This window comes from Triticum aestivum, chromosome 2D, assembly GCF_018294505.1.
Source record: "Triticum aestivum cultivar Chinese Spring chromosome 2D, IWGSC CS RefSeq v2.1, whole genome shotgun sequence".
NCBI classification, from domain to species: Eukaryota; Viridiplantae; Streptophyta; class Magnoliopsida; order Poales; family Poaceae; genus Triticum; species Triticum aestivum.
The window spans coordinates 38,347,941-38,354,040 of record NC_057799.1 but is presented as its reverse complement, the minus strand read 5'-3'; the positions used below and the strand labels follow the sequence as shown (position 1 = coordinate 38,354,040).

General features: G+C 43.3%; 1 pseudogene; it reads right to left on the bottom strand.

Moving 5' to 3' along the window:
- Window positions 1-306: 306 nt before the first annotated feature.
- Window positions 307-1,850, bottom strand: LOC123048577 (mannose/glucose-specific lectin-like; annotated as a pseudogene).
- Between the last annotated feature and the right edge of the window lie 4,250 nt (window positions 1,851-6,100).

The following is a 6,100-nucleotide window of genomic DNA, read 5'->3' as shown; positions in this document are numbered from 1 at the left end:
CCTTATACTCGCCCTTTTATTTACCACATTCTCTAGTGAGAAATGGTGAGCACACAATAAGCTTACTGGAGACCTTGGGCCCTCCCTTTTGTCCAATTTTCCAAACCTGCATGAGAGTAGGAGGAGGACGAGGAGCAGGAACACGGATGACGAAACAATCTCCTTGAGATTTCCTATCAGGTTAATTGTTAGATGGTTGTAAAGAAAATTATGTAGAGAAGATATGATTCGACTCAATTCTTATAGTTGTCATCACGTCACATGCATCCCAAGCAAGACACGTATATAAGCAAATCACATCCCACATATAAAAACTGATACTTTTATTCATCACAACAAAGGTAATTAAGAAAGCCAGTTGGGTGGCTTGATAGGATCTTCTAGACGAGAGAAAAGTCTACTAGATCCCGTCCTGTTATTCAAATTGATTGAGAAATACACACCGGAAGTAAGAGCATTAGCCGCTAGCTAGTAGCTTAGAGAGGGTGCACGTAGACACCAAGCGCGTCGAGATATATCCCACTGCGTCCGAAGAAGCCCACGATGCTGCTATTCTTTTGCACGGGTATGGTGAAAGTGGTTCCCTTCGCTTGCCCGAAAGGCCCGTATGTCTTCACGTTGGTGACAAATTTCAGTGATGTTATTATGTTGTGGTTGTCTCTGCCATAAAGGCCGAACGTTCCAGAAACTTCCTTCACAAACTCAGAAGTGCCGAGTACGAACTGCATTGCGAAAGAATAAAGAAGTGTGTGTTGCTTACATATGAAACTGAGAAAATCACATAAAATTTTATTAAAAGAGTCCACTGACCGTATTTTGTTTTCCTCCGGAACCTCCCCAGGGTCCAACAGTGCACTTCTGACCAGCTTGGTCGACATAAGAAAATTTGATTGAATCAATGATAGTGCCGCTGCTAACTGTGATGCTCTCTAGATGTCTTGGTGCCTCTACGATGTCTTTATCTGAGCCTCCATTTCCACCCCATGGTCCAACCTTTGTGGGAAGGCTCTACAATATGATAACACAATTATGTGATATTTTCTTGAATAAAAGGGACGCGGACACAAACTAATGGAGATTTAGGTGAAGACAAAAAGTAGTTGTATATGTTGGTTATTCATCTCACCTGTGAACCTTTAAGCACGGGACAGAATCCATGGACAGTGAGCTCTATGATGTTACCGTCGCTCCTTTGCTCATGAAACTTTTTGTAGATGACACCGGTCGCCATAGCAAACTGTCCTGTCCCACCAACAATAGCCCACTCACCTTTTTCAACGGATATCCCCATCACTTGAAGCGTTGACCCCTTAAACCTATATCACGTTCACATATGGTTGGTAACTGTATCATGCACTCCAATATACAGTATTACCTAATGATATAATCATCTGTAGTTTAAGTAATCAACATGAACATATATTTCTTCACAAAGATATATATATATATAACCATGTATGAATGCATATGTGTACGTACCTTTCAACCTCGAATGTTATGCTGAAAGTATTCTGCCAGTTACCGGCATAGATATGCAGGCCTTGTGCACGCGCAACAACGGTGGCGCCGGGGCTGGGCCATCACATATCGGCCAGTTGTTAACGACGGTTGCACCCAAACCGGTAGTAACATTCGAGTCTATTATGCCTGACTGATTCTGGTTTGAACCAAGGGGAGTGTGGAAAAGGTACAGGCTGCGGAAGTTGAGCTCATTGCTCTCCACGAACGCGGCGCGGGGAGTTATCTGGAAATTGGCCATGGTGACTACTGAGTTGGGAGGGGCTCTGGTTCAAGGGATGTTGTAGGCTTATGAGATACTAGTAGATTGTTGTGTGTGAGAACTAGAAGGTTGGGAGTCGTATTTATAGATCGCTAGCTAGGGCCAATGCCAATGAGAGCATGTCTAGGCTTAGGCTTAGATGGAGCGAGACATCCCACGATGTTTTGTGCATGTGAGGATCAGCCATGTGCACCACGAAGACGCAGAACTGGTGGTGCTGACTCAGCCTTGTGCATCACGAGCACCTTTCTCACCGGCAACAGAAATAAAGGCACGTACGGGTAAGGCTGCATGCTGTCTTGACTAAGGACGTACACCTCGTGCATCACGAGCTCATGTGCTCTGTGCTCACAATCAGGATAAGATTATTCCTGCGAGGCCATCATCTGTATACAACGATCCTTAGGTACATCTTGCTAGTAATTTGGTACTCCCTCCGTCTGAAAATACTTGTCGAAGAAATGGATCCGGAAATACTTGTCGGAGAAATGGATCCAGGACGGAGGAAGTATATATGATTTAGTTTTAAAATGAAATTTCCCTCCGAATGGGAACTTGTGGAATCCTATGGGATGGACCTTGAAATGAAGGGCTGAAGTTGATTACTACATGTTCAAGAGAGATAGGGTCGTGCATTGCGCCTATTTTCAAACTTCAGAGCCCAAGTGTCTCATAAATTTTTGATTCTGAGTTTTTTTTGTTTTTTTTTTGAAAATTTCACATGATCATTGAGAACTACTATTTCTCAATAATAACCTTAATAATTATAAAACCCACTATCCCTTGGTAAATTTGATATTCATAATTCAGCCCGTTTGCGCATTTTAACATGGCATAATTAGGACAACGTTTGCTATTCTAGACTCGTGCATCACGAGAACCTGTCTAACCGACAAGAGAATCACTGCATCTCAGATCTGGTGGCAGTAAGAAATAAAGGCACGTACGGGTAACGCTGCAAGCGGTGTTGACTGAGGACGTGCACCTTGTGCATCACGAGCCCTCTCCGTTCAGTGCTCACAATCAGTACAAGATTCTTTTCAGGGAGGGAATCATTATTGTACAAATGTTGTTGCCGCTAACAAGGAAAGGAAAACATGCTGTTAGGCTTGTCGTACTTTTGTAAGTTGTGGAAATCCGATTGGATGAACCATGAAATGAAGGGCTGAAGATCATTACTATTACAGGTTCAAGAGAGATAGGGTCGCCCATCACGCCTTCCCATGTTTTCTAGTACTCCCTCTGTAAAGAAATATAAGAGCGTTCAGACCTAGTGGTCTGAACGCTCTTATATTTCTTTACGAAGGGAGTAGAATATAAAGTGTGAAGTATATATGGTGTGCCTATGTGAGAAAACAACAAAACAAAAATGTATTCTGATAATGATCGATATGTGTATGTGGCATCCTATGTAAGATACTCATCATGAGAGTATTATGGTTTAGCAAAATAAAAGCCCTCATATGAATTAAAGTACATGTCTGAAATTTCAATTAACAAATATAACTATTTGCAATATATGAGAAAACATTTGCACAACTTCATATAAAAATAGAAAAAAAAACTATGTTCTAAATATTTGCCTCTTGTATCGAGAGGTATTCATTTAATATTTTACCCAAAATGCGCATACATATTTTTCCCATCAAATTCATGTAAAAAATAGAGAAAAAAAACTATGCTCTAAATATTTTAAATTAAATTATTTTTCTTTTTTCATGTAAATACAAAACATATGCAAAAGAATAGTGTAAATTCATACTCCCTCTGTTCGAAAATATAAGATGTTTTGGATATTTTAATGTGGACTACATGGGGACTAATACAAGTGAACAAACATAATAAACACGTCTAAATACATCCACCTCGTGCTTCTGCTTCGTTGAGAGGCTCTCCCACAACACTCTAGAGCTCGCGGTCATAGCGGATGTGGTGCACGGAGAAGGAGTGCGCATCGTGTCAGGCATGGCCACGTTTAAATAGAAGATGATGGCCAGGCCAAGCAGCGAGCTATGCCAATGTGGGCACCAGAGAGAGTTTCGCGCCGGCGCGCCTGTGTAATGCTGGCAGGCAGACGGACATCCCATTTGAATCCGGGAGATAGTCGTGCGGTGCCGTGCTGTCCAGTCACGTCTCTTCGATATTGACAGATGTGGACACTGGGATGCGGCGCGGGCGACGCTCTTGGCCGGTGCACCGCTTCAATATTGGCTACAATGAGAGTTCACGTCCGCTCTAGGCCGGCATGAATGCGGCGCGGAGAGCCGAGGTGCGTTTGCGTGGGAGAGGGTGGGAGTGCGGGAAATGTTTTTGGGTTGGTCGGGGTGTTCTATATGGACTTGGCTGCTGTATGGATGCTCGCAAAGCCCCTGGTTTGCATCTAATTTGTAGGGCAACGAACAACCGCACTGGTCCGCAGACAGATGGGTGTCGCCTTGGATCGTAAAGTGCGTCCGGACCACTCGGTTCGGACGGTTGTAGGCGGGTTTTTTTGGCGGAGGATTTGAGGGTCTGCCGTGGAGATGCCCTTACTATACAATGGTCCTGACATGCATCTTGTCAATAGTAATTTGGTATATATGATTCAGTTTGAAAATGAAATTTCCCTCTAAATGGGAGCGCCCAGCACCCGAAAATGCGTACAGAAAAATAAAAAAATAAAATCCTGAGGGAGCGCCCAGCATGCAACATGTGGCGATGGCTAAGAGCAACTCTAGCAGACCCCGCATCGCCGGCCCGCAAAACGCGTTTGCAGTTCGCGCAAAACCACTTTTGCGGGCTAGCTCAGGCTGGCACAGATGCAGACCACCCAAACGGATCTGTAAAAAACTATATTCGTGGAATATACCTTTTTACGGGTCGGCTTTGCGGGGTCTGCTCTTTGCGCCGATGTATCCCGCATATCAGCGGCCTGCAATATATCAAATCCAACATAATTCAACAATCGAAAACAAACTGAATTATTCAACTCAAACATAATACAATAATCATCCGCATTACAAATAATTATTCAAATCACCGTAGCAAACTTAAATAATACAATACAAAACTTATCATGAATACAAATACAAATGAATGCAAAAATTAGTCACTGTCCAGCCCTTTGCCAATGGTGCTCAATGAGCTCCTCCTGAAGTTGAAAGTGTGTGTCTGCATTTTCAATCTCCTTGTATGTCTGAAGAAAAGCTCTAATGCGGTTTGGGTCTCTAGCTGGTTTGACACGGCTGCCCACATTGTCGTAAAAGAATTCTAAGTTCATTCCTCTCTCATCTTCAAGAATCATATTGTGCAGGATAACACAACATATCATGATGTTCTTCAAGGTTTTCTTATCCCAAAAATGAGCAGGACCACGGACAATGGCAAACCTAGATTGCAAAACACCGAATGCTCTTTCAATGTCTTTTCGGGCTGCCTCTTGCACCCTTGCAGATTCACATTGTTTTTTTTGTTTTGGCTTCTTTGATGCTCTTGACAAATGTGCACCAAGGAGGGTATATACCATCTGCAAGATAGTACCACTTTGTGTATTCATGCCCATTGATAGTGTAGTTGCAAGCATGAGCATCACCACTAGCAAGCCTAGCAAACAAATGAGACCGTTGCAACACATTGATATCATTGAGAGTGCCCGGCATACAAAAAAGCAATGCCAAATCCATAAATCCTCGGATGCTACGGCCTCTAGCACAATTGTTGCATCACGAGACTTTCCACAATACATTCCTTGCCAAGCCTTGGGGCAATTTTTCCAATTCCAATACATACAATCAATGCTACCTAGCATGCCAGGCCAACCTCTCCTCTCATTAGATGCCATCAATTTTTTTGTGTCATCTTCATTGGGTGCTCGAAGATACTCAGGACCAAAGACACGGACGATCACTTTTGCAAATCTACGCATAGACTCAATTGTGCTATCTTCACCAATGCGAAGATACTCATCGGCATAGTCAGCCGGAACGCCATATGCAACCACCCGCATAGTTGCGGAGATTTTTTGATATGCACTAAATCCCTTTAAGCCCGCGGCATTCCTTCTTTGAGTAAAATACCGACAATTTGCCTCGCAAGCTTGAACAAGTTTCACAAAGAGGGATCGGCGCATTCGGTACCTTCTCTGGAAGAGTTGCGGAGGATATGTAGGATTCTCCACGAAATAGTCTTGCATTAACATCTCATTCCCAAGATGGCAATTCCGAGGAATGCATAGACGCCCGACAGTCGATCCTCGCCTCCTCTTCTAGTGCTCACCTTCATGCTCCTTCAAGGCAAGCGCCATGACTAATGTTTGCTGCCGAAAGGTCGCAAGCATGATCT